Source organism: Oryzias latipes, chromosome 1 (genome assembly GCF_002234675.1).
Source record: "Oryzias latipes chromosome 1, ASM223467v1".
NCBI classification, from domain to species: Eukaryota; Metazoa; Chordata; class Actinopteri; order Beloniformes; family Adrianichthyidae; genus Oryzias; species Oryzias latipes.
In genome coordinates, this window is record NC_019859.2 from 24,737,358 (window position 1) to 24,748,520 (window position 11,163).

Consider the following 11,163-nt stretch of genomic DNA (forward strand, 5'->3'; position numbering starts at 1 on the left):
TGTTTTTGCATTTAGCATAAATGTCCTGACATAGATATCAAGTGTGTCGACTAAACCAACTGTCATCTAAATGAAGAATTTTTTTTTGTTTTCCCATTTTTTATTTGGGCATTTAACACAGAAATAACCAAAAAAGAATGATTTTTTTATACCTTTTTTATACCCGCAGCCCCCCCCGTTCGTCAAACATTTCCAGCAGGAGCGCGTGCAGCTGCACCCAGGGGCGCCAATTCGCTACATGGCGGCGCAATTTTAATTTTTATTTTTTCATCAAGCACTGAGCCGCGGCCCGCGACCGTTGCCCCCTGGAAGAAGATCCAGCCAGGTTTGCGCATGCGTTTTGCGCTCCGTGCTCACCTCTCAGCCTGCACCCTTCACCCCGCGCCCCCTCCCTTCTCCTTCTTCACCCCGCGCCCCCTCCCTTCTCCTTCTCACACACATTTGCGTCTACTTCTCAAAGACAGGAGAGAGCGCAGCTGCGGGGCGGGGGCACCGCCAGGTTTCAGGCTGTTACAAACTGTGATATAAGTAAACCAATAGTGGTGCATAAAGTATTTTACAAGAGCTGAGCCGCTGGCGCCGCCCCTCCGTCATTTTTCCGCCCCGGGCGATCGCCCGTATGGCCCGTGCCTAAAACCGCTACTGGTAACAAACATATAAAAATAAAAGAAATTTAAAAGTGATTTTTCTAAAGCTGACAGGCCCCACCTGCCCCTGCTGCCCAACCTTTGACCTGCCCCCCTCACTGGCTGAGTAGCTGCTAAACACTTCTCACTCTCCCCTTCTGCCTGTCATCCTGGTCAGAGCTGCATGTGACAAATTTGATTTAGGAGGTGATAGATCAAAATCCCTTCGATGGTAAAATTTGTAAATGGTACCAAAGGTGTTTTTTTTTTTTTATTCAAGATGGTGACCTCTTCCTGAGGTCAAATGTCAATGAAACTTTGGTCATTGTTATGAACTTCCCCTGGTTTTGTGTGTGAAAATTCATGAAGATTGCTTGATCAAGTTTTTTTCCCATATCGTACGAAAATTTGAAAATTTCACACTTTGCCACAAAATGCCCGCCAAGCCGTAGATGCTGGGGCCAGCCGGTAAAAATTTTGGTAAGTTTTCTAGTATGTAGTGGGGTTTAAAATTTTACTCAAAGGTGCAGTAGGAAAGAAAAATTGCGAAGAAAAATTATGATCCCTGCAGTCCAGGACTGCTGCGAGATATTGTGATATTTTCAATAATAGACTGCAAGAAGAAATTTGTTTTCAACAATGTTAGAAAAGCCCCAAATACTGCATGTATACACCATTTATTTCTGTTTCAATAGATGTCAAAGGCTTAGCAAACAGAGGTAAACAATGCAGCACACAGTTAGAAGCAAATAATAATAAGCAAAGAATGAGCTGCCCTGTTAACATTCAAAAAAGTGTAAAAAAGTATTTTGATGTTCAATTTCAATCTTAGTTTTAAATCAACCAGCCATGCTGGAATTGGTCCCAAAATTTCACATTGCCTGCAGTTATGTACATTTGTCATGTCAAAGTCCTTAAATTTTTTAAACTTACACCAGTAGTCTCCAACCTTTATGGGCCACGGGACGGTTTAATGTCAGACAATAGTTTCAGGGACTGGTATGAATGAGGCCTAAGTTTGGGTTCAATATTTTTAAGCTTCCAGCTTCTGAAAAAAATATTTTAAAATTAAAATGCTACAACAGGAAATGTGGTTTAACCCTTGTGCTATCCTAGGCACTTTAACATTGGGAGTTGGTTCATCTAGACCGGGGGTCGGCAACCCGCGGCTCAGGAGCCGCATGCGGCTCTTTAGCGCTGCCCTAGTGGCTCAAATGTTTGAAAATGTAAAAATATGGGGGAGATACATATATTTTTTTTTTATGTGGTTTTGTAGGAGGAAAAACAAGACACAATCATTCTTAACGTTTTCCAATGCTGTAAGAATGTGTAGAATAAATATTGTAAAGCCCAGCAGATACGTCACTTGCAGCAGGAAAACGGGAGTCAAACTGTCAAAAAGTTGAGCTGTCTATCAACTGGCTGCGCTTTTGGACAGTCTCAGAGAGAAGGGGGCAGAAAGAGAAGCTGAGAACGTAATCCCCTTCCTAGCATAACAAGCATATTATGTATGAACCACATTGAACATTGCACAGGCGTCATCAACCTCTCCCCCTTCCACACTCATGGGGCAACATAAAGAAACAACATAACAGGAGGAATAAACTAAGGTGGAACAACAAAACTACCATATGAAAAAAAACGTGGGCAAAAAGAAACGCTCATGCTGAGTCCTAATTAGATCAGGAGACCACATCCCACAATCCCTTGCTGCTAACAGAACTAAAATGCACATGACCGCCACTACAATTAAGTTTCAACATTTCCTTCAACGAAAATTTACGTCATAGCCCGCGACACACGTTTCCATTGGTCTTGTTGTTACACCTTGGTTACAGGGACACAGTGATTGGCCAATGATTGGCCGCAAAGCATTCTGGGAAACATGACGTTGTCATGGTTTGGGTTTCTTTTTTCTTGGTTTTTGATTTATTTCTTGTTCTGTCATGTTTGGTTCTGTTTCCTGTTTTATTTTGAAAGGTGTTCTGTTTGGTCATGTTCCTGAGTTTTACTTCCTGGTCCCTATCTGTCCTGATCTTGTTTACCTGTGTCTTGTCTGCCCTGCCTGTATTTAAGTCTCGTCTCTCCCTTCCTCTTGTGCTGGTCCATTAACGTCTGTAATGTCTCTTAACGTCTTCATGCCTCGTCATCCCTTCATGCCTTGTTCCATGTTTCATGCCACGCCACAGTGAGTTTTGTTTTGTGATCCTGCTCTGCAGCGCCTTTTGTTGCGTTAATAAATCCCTTGCCCTGGAACCGTTTGCCTCCTGCCTCTGCGTCTGGGTCCTACCTGCTCTCGAGTCCCCTCACATGACAGACGTAGTGCTATTGTTGTTATGCTACGAGCTAATGGTAAGTGCATTAGGCGAAGCAGACAGTTTAATATGATATTTTTCAGATTTTCATCGAGACAATAACAGATCGACCATTCTTGCTTTTATTTTTACCCCTATTGAATGCTCACAGTGACACGGAAGTAGCGGCAGGAAGCGGCTTTTGCAGCAAGATGACGGAGGGCGTACCATCAGGATGATGTGAATGAACGTGAATACGATGGATGCTTTTGTGCTTTTTAAAATAAATAAATCTGTTTTCTAAACATCCTCAGTGTCTTCAATGCAATGTAATGAGACACACACAGACAGAAATGTGAAGTTATCCGCTGTAAATCTATGACGTAAATTAATAACAGGATAAATGATCGGTTAGTTAGTTAGCATGTAGCCTAATAGCCTTCGAATGTAAAGCGACTGACTGCTAAAGTTAATGAAATATAAGTCCTGTATTTTTGATATTTTTCTTCTATTCATTGAGACAATAATAAAGTGATCATTTTTGTTTTTCATGTTCCATTTTTGAACGAATGTGGGTCACAGAGACACGGAAGTTACCGCTGAAAGCGGCTTTTGCCGGCGTACAGAGCATAACCGCATGAATGACTTATGACGTGAAAAATTATTGCGTTAGAACGGATTAATTATTGCGTTCGAACGAAATAATTATTGCGTTCACAGGAGTTTATCATTTCGAGGGAACGGGATAGTATTTCGAGGGAACGCAATAGTATCTTGTGGGAATGGAATAGTATTTCGTACGAACGAGATATTAATCTGAGGGAACAAGATATTAATCTGTGGGAACAAGATATATTTTAATATCTTAATGTCAGGACAAGGGCTCCGTATAAGAAAGGGTGCAAGATAAAATATTTTATAGTTGCTTCAATGGATGAGGATAATGGGAAAAATAGCAGCTGGGTTTAGGATTGAAACTAATAGAAAGTTAGCTTCATAAAGGCATTAGACAGCGTGGCTGCAAGATGAAAATTAAATGGCCTGTGGAAGTGAGGAGAGTGGAGGTAAGAGATAGGAGAAACGAGGGATGTGAAGAAATGTAAATGTGTCAGAAAAATTTTAAAGCAGCTTCAAATTGCATTGCACTCACGTAGTGTTGACATGAGCATCCAACTACTGCTTGAAAAATTATTAAATGTGAACAATAGTCATAAAATGAAGTAAATGTCTTTGAAAAATAGTTTTAAAAGGACTCAGTTTATCCAAAACTGAGCCTCAAAGCGTAAATGTATTTACACTACTCACAACATGGTAGGGATGTTGAGAAAAATTCCTGGGTCTGTCACAAGCTGACTGACTCTCAGTGGAACCCAGAGGGTGACGGACCACAAGATTGACCAGTACCTAAGGACATCATTTTGCAAATGCCACACAGCTGCAAGCTTGTTTACCAAATGTGATGGGTACCCACTACCCAGGTTTCCAGACAAACCATTTGCGCCCAATTCCACTGCTTGGACTTGAATGCCAGATGACCTTTGCAGGTGACTTCACTGACAGCAAGACACGTTTGCAGTGGACACACAACAATGTGACCTGGACACTGCAGCAATGGTCGACTGTCCTGTTCACCAATGAGTGTCGGGTCACCTTACACAGAAATTATAGTTGTCTAAAAAAAGGCAAGGTAAGCGATGTGCAACATGGTCAACATGGTCCCCATGGTGGAGGAGGTGCAAGAGTCTGGGCAGGCATCACCAGTCAGCACAAAACTAATTTGACTATTGTAGATGGCATAATCACTGAATGTTCCTAGAGACACCATAGGACCCATCATTATCCCCCAATTTTACCAGCACACCCCCAATTTTCTGTTCATGGATGATAATGTTTCACCACAGTGGGCCAGAATTGTCACAGCTGGACTTCAGGAAGTGGGAATGCCTCAAATGGTTTGGCCAAGAATGTCCCCTGACCAGACCCATGCATGTCTGGGACCAGCTGAAGCAGAGACTGGGTGAATGTGACCCACCCCCAAGGGACCTGACAGAACTACCACTTGTGGAAGAGTGGAACTCATTGACTAAGAACAACATTATGAGGTTAATGACACATCACTGTCAAGCTGTCTTTGCTGCAAATGGTGGAAATACCTTGTATTAACAAGGTCTATGGTTGTTATTTGGGGCTTTATTATTGTCCTAATTTTACTGGGGTAATAAACATCAAACTAGTACAAATAGTGTTTTCTCATTCATTTTTAGTCATATCGAAGGGAACTTTTTCATATTTCATTAAAACTCAGACCAAACAGGAAAAGCACTCATGTCAATAACAATAGCCCTAACTTATTGTAAGTATTTTGGAAATTGAATGTCTAAAACACAGGAATGCTGGACTGAACTGGATGCTACTCATCAACATAACTTTCATGTTAAGTTATTTAGCAAATGTTTTTGTTTTAGAAAAAAGACAAACACAAACATAGCAAACAGGAATGAAAAACCTTTGAATACATTTTGTTTTGTTGTACTTTTGTGGAGTGTTTTTTTTCTCATACTATTTTTCTAGGTTGTTTTTTCAGAGAAGAGATTGGATTTTTCTGCAAAAGTTTCACAGATGAAACCTTTAGACTTTAATATGCGCCCAATACTCCTGTCAACTAAAAATACAATTTCAGTGTCACTTGAAAATTTGATTTCAGCCATAAGGGAATGAAAAAAGGAGAAACAATATTTCCTGATAAACAAAGAATTGAGGTTATTTCCGGAAAACCTGCAGCTGCATTTTCTGCAGATTTTATCATTTAATTTCAAATGTTTGCTTGCTGCAGGCAGGTTCAGAGTGGGGTGATTCGGGTTCGGAGTGATTGTCAACCCAGGAGTTGAAGAGCAACCAAGATCTGTTTTTATTAGGTTTGTAGATTAAAAGATAGCTTTTGTGATATTTTCACAGATGTAGGAGAAAGTTCTGCAAACAAATAAAAATTCTACTTTTAGGTCTTTACCAAGCTGTAAACATATTGTTTGATCAACCTCTTAATTCAGAAAATTCACAAACAGTTAATGTTTTCCTTTACTTTTTATGTGTGGCTCTTCTTGGGATTTTATTTGCGTGTATGGATGGTTAATTAACTACAGTGTACGATACAGTGTTGTTGCTGATAGTGTTAATTAAAAATTTGCTTCTGAGTCGTGAGTGGGACCGATTGTGGAGCAACCCCAAACCCTTTCCCCTCCCAGTTGCTGACAGCTGTCTGTTTACATTCTCTCCAGCTAGCTTACAGCCCCTCACACGTCCAACCTAACATTATATCTTTTTTAAACTGTATGTTTTCGTCTGCTCCTGATTCCCAAATGATTTCAGTAAATAAATACCGCTAAATGCATTTTTAAGCTTAATTTTCTTTAGACATTTCCTCAATCATGAGAAAAATGTCACAAGAACATGTTAAAAACACCAGAAACACACTTTACATCGGAGTGGGTCATTACTCAGCACATGTGATTTCCTCAAAGGGATTTGGAGTATTGAGTTTATGTGAGTGTTTTACAGCAGCTGCTTAACCATTCCTATCACAGGGCTGTAATTATCAATAGTGGAAAAAAGACTGGGACTGAAAGGGTTAATCGTGGAGCCAATAGGAGGACTTTTTCTGGATTACATCACTCCTGCACATTTCCATATTGTAAAACTAGTTAATTAGCTGACTCAAAGTTCTTTACTAGTTCACAAGTGACTTTTATAAGGATACAATAGTCAACTTGTATGAAAATAATGTGCTCACTAGTCAAATAGTGCAATTTTCTCTCTCACTAGTTAACTAGTAAGACTTACATACATCTCACCAGTCAACTAGTTAACATTTTGCATCACACTGGTAAACTAGTACGAGATTTTGGTCAAACTAGTTAACTAGTTAACTTTACCCCTTGTGCTATCTTAGATGACCCCACCCTTACATTGATATGTTCTCCCTACCATGAAAAAGGTGGACAAAGGTGGAAAGATTTCATGTAATCCATGGAGACCAGTGAAGATCACAAATCATTTAAGAAAAAAGATTCAGCGCACTGTCTAGTGGGTCTAGATGACCCAACTCCCAATGTTAAAGTGCCTAGGATAGCACATGGGTTACAGGAGCCTTACCAGTGAACAAGTAAAAAAATGTCATGTAACTAGTTAACTAGTGGCCTTTTTAGATTGTCACTAGTTAACTTGCAAGCATAAATAGTGCCCACTAGTAAACTAGTGGACAGTTTTAAACATACCAGTTAACTAGTTCGCATTTTTGGATGTCACTTTGGATGTTAACTAGTTGCACTCTTGGCATTACTAGTTAGGCTGAAAACAGCCTGATTACAAGGATATTGATTTAATGTTAAAAAGGCTTGTCATAGCTTTAACGCAGCCAAAAACACATTTTACAGGCTTTTCTGTGTCTCATTTCGCTGCATAACTACCGCTGCTGTGACGTCATCCTAAAAGCCACATTGTAGTTCCCTAACAGAATTCTCTTAAAATCTATGCCATAACACCACAACAATGAGACACAGCAGCTCACTGAAATGTAGTCGGATGAATGCAGGCTCATTAAAATGTAATTTTAACGTGATACACATTGATTCTCATTGTTTTCCCGTCAATCTATATCTCATAAAGACTTATTATAGCCTACCTTCGGGCGACAGTGGCTCAGGTGGTTGAGCGGGTCGTCCAATGATCGAAGGGTTGGCGGTTCGATTCCCCGCTCCCACCAGCCAAAATGTCATTGTGTCCTTGGGCAAGACACTTCACCCTCCTTGCCTCCAGTGTGGCTCCACTTGTGTGTGAATGCGCATGAATGATCCTGGTGATGGTCAGAGGGGCCGTAGGCGCGAACTGGCAGCCACGCCTCTGTCAGTCTGCCCCAGGGCAGCTGTGGCTACAACCGTAGCTTACCATCACCAAGTATGAATAAGGAGTGAATGAATAATGGACACAATGTAAGCGCTTTGGGTGTCTTGAAAAGCGCAGATAAATCCAATCCATTACCTTCATACTCGACGTCTCCGCATCACTGCAGTTGCTAGCATGCTCTGAGTTAAAGCACACATGCCACATCTCCTAGCCAGTACCCGCCTTGCAGCATGCCTCCGCCGTACCAAAGTAGCAAGTAAACAGTGTTGTCCCTCACGTTCAAAACTGGTGATCGAAATTTAAAGTTTTAATTATGGAAGCATCTTTGTCTCATAATTCAAAATAAAAATTCAATACAAGAAGTGCTTTTTCACAGTAAAAGCTGCGTTTGTTGGCTCAAATATAAAATTAAAAAGCTATCCGCCAAACGGCTTTTTCTTTTTCTTCTACAATGCAAAGAGGGGATTGCAAATTCGATTTTCAAAAGAAAAAAAAAATTTTCTGCCTTTTGATGAGAATTGTTCTCTTCGAGCTGTAAATGCAGACATGGCAGTGATACGGCTGCAAAGGGACTTCAACAAATTGCAAGCTCAAAGAAAATACCATTATGTAAAAATCATGTATACAATTAAAAAATTTAAATTTTAGTAGAAATATGATTTAAAATAAAGGTGCTCAATAGCTCTGAAGATACTGAAGCTAACATGTACGACATATGGATTATGTCCCTTTAATTCACAGAAGTGCCAACCATCTGAAAATTGATCTTGAAGAAGAAATTTCTCATTTGAGTTTGTGCCCAGCCAGAATTCTATGTCTAAGTCTTTCATATAGAATGGAGCTGTGAAAGAAAAAGCCTGGAGTAAGTTTTAAGTGATTTGCACTGCTTTAACATTTCAGACCAAGCATTTTCCAACTGTAACATGCGCTAGTATTGGGTAGTGACAGGAAGTGTGAACACCATGGGATAAATGTATGTTCAAGATTGCGAGTTTTGTGCATTCTAAAATGCTTATCAGATGCCTTGTGTGAATGTAGAATAATGTTGCATTCACAGTCAATGCCATTTGCACCACCAGTTTGGCAAAGTCATCCTGCTAAATCACATGATGAATTCAATGCAGCCTGTAAATCCTTTTTTTGATTTGCAACATCGGATAAAGCTCCAAACAGTTCTATGCATGTTTAGCGGTAATTAGTGGGGTTTAGGCAACAAGAAATCACAAACGAAAGTCAGAATCCTGCATAAAATGTAAAAATCCTTTGTTTGTGTGTTTACATTTCAGCACATCCCACCAAGGGTCACCACAGGAAATCTGCTTTCACTCCTTGCTTGCTATTTTAAAAGTTTTATCTCCAGATTTTGTGTGATTATTTAACAATAACGTTTTATAAGAAATGGAATTTACACTAACCTGATTGTGTAGCAATGCAACCCCCCCCCCCCCTCCATGCTACACAGTGAGACAATCACTGTAATGTTTATTTATGTTTTGCTGAAGGTCATGTCCAGGTTGATGATTAATTTCAATGGCTCCTCACAGGTCTTCTGCTAACTGAGAGGTCATGGTAGAACAATATTATACTTGTATTATTTTACACTGCACAAGTATGTGAGGCTGATTTTATAATACCAACCAGCTGTACTGGAAAAAAATGTGCAGGCAACACCAAAACACAACTCTCCCTGACACCCACCATTGTGCAGCCTATGCCCTCCCACAGTTTTCCAAGGTTTCTTTTAGAAATGTGTCAGTTTTCTGTTATTTTTGGAAAAATTAAAATACAGACATTAATAAGCAATGACATTAAAAAAACAATGCAGTTAATTTAATTCAGTTGATTTATTTGTAACTTTTTTGCACTTTTCACAGACAAACCCTTATTCAAAATCACTCTCTTTACAACAAAAATGTGTTCAAATCAGTTTTATTTGTTATTTGTTAAAATACAGTTGCAGCTAAAAAAAGTGAAGTACATTAAAAAAACAATTTAAGAAACCTATTTAAATGAGAAAACATTGTAAAACAAAAAAAATGAAAGCAAAGACTTTTTTAACTCTTTTTCTCACAAAAAACAACCCGAAAGCAAGATTTTGATACATTCAAGCATCTCTGAGTATTCCTCTAAAACCCTAACGAACAGCCCCTTCCAGGAAGAGCCTGCGCTGCCAGCACCACTCACAGGCTAACAACGTTCTCCGCAGAGCTAGCATTAATCGGCAAAAACGCTTTCCTTTTATGTGAAAAATATGAGCATCCTTCTGTGCAAAAGCTCTGAGGTTGTTTGTTTTCGTTGGCGAAACACAGACACGCTGCCAATGTCAGCTCTAGGTTGACGTCATGAATGGGCGGCACCCACACGGAGCAAAAGCCGGTGCCTCAGAGATTGAGTCGAAAGTCTTACTTTTTTTAACTCATATTTCAAACATTTGTTTTCTTTAGTGAGCCAAAGCTACGGTGATACACAAATAGACAATTCTTCCTCTTTGACCTCAGTGTGTGAAGGAGAGGCTGATCAGCTGACCTGAGGCACAGGGATGGAATGTGAGGAAAGAGAAGATAAAAATACTTTTTGATCCCAGCCTGGGAAATTTTATTGTTGCAGCAGAAGTGTACATGCTCATTTAACACACAAAATAAACAGTGGGAATACAAAAATCAGTCTGATACAAACAACGAAGTTCAGGGATCATCAAGGATGTACAATGGAGAGAAGCCTGGAAGAGTTGGATTTGGTTTCACAAGCTTTCTTGTGAGTACTAGAGCTTAATTTAGATGTAATTTATTTAGTTGTAATGACCTCTGTCAGGCTCAGTCTTTTAAGTTTTACTTGCAAGGGTTTCTCAGTTGGTCACAGTCACACTAAATTGCAGTTTTCAACTATTACAATTGTTTCTGTTTCAGTTAGTCCTTTGGGATATATAAATCCATGCTTTTTATCCACCAGATCCTCTTGTCTCCATGTTCTTGCTGTGCCTTTTCTTTGTTTTGTCACAGTTTTTTTTGTTTGTTTTGTAAATGTTTCAATGAATTTAAGAATTAAATGTTTCTGCCACTGCATAAGTCTCCTACGGCCACAATTTCGGCCATTTCTGATCTTTTGGGAGTCTTCTGAAGGTTCTTCCAAATTTCAAATTCGCAGCCTTTCTCATAAATGTGCGACGGTTGTTTGGATTGCTTGATGCAGAACCATCTGAATGGGGTTTAACCCTAAAGATTAGGCGTCCACACCATGTTTCCTACCTTGTTTGTTTCTCACAGTGGTTCTTACACAGTTTGGACACAAGTCTGAGGGGATTACCTTGCTTTAGGATCAGACTCTAAATCAATTAGACAAATACC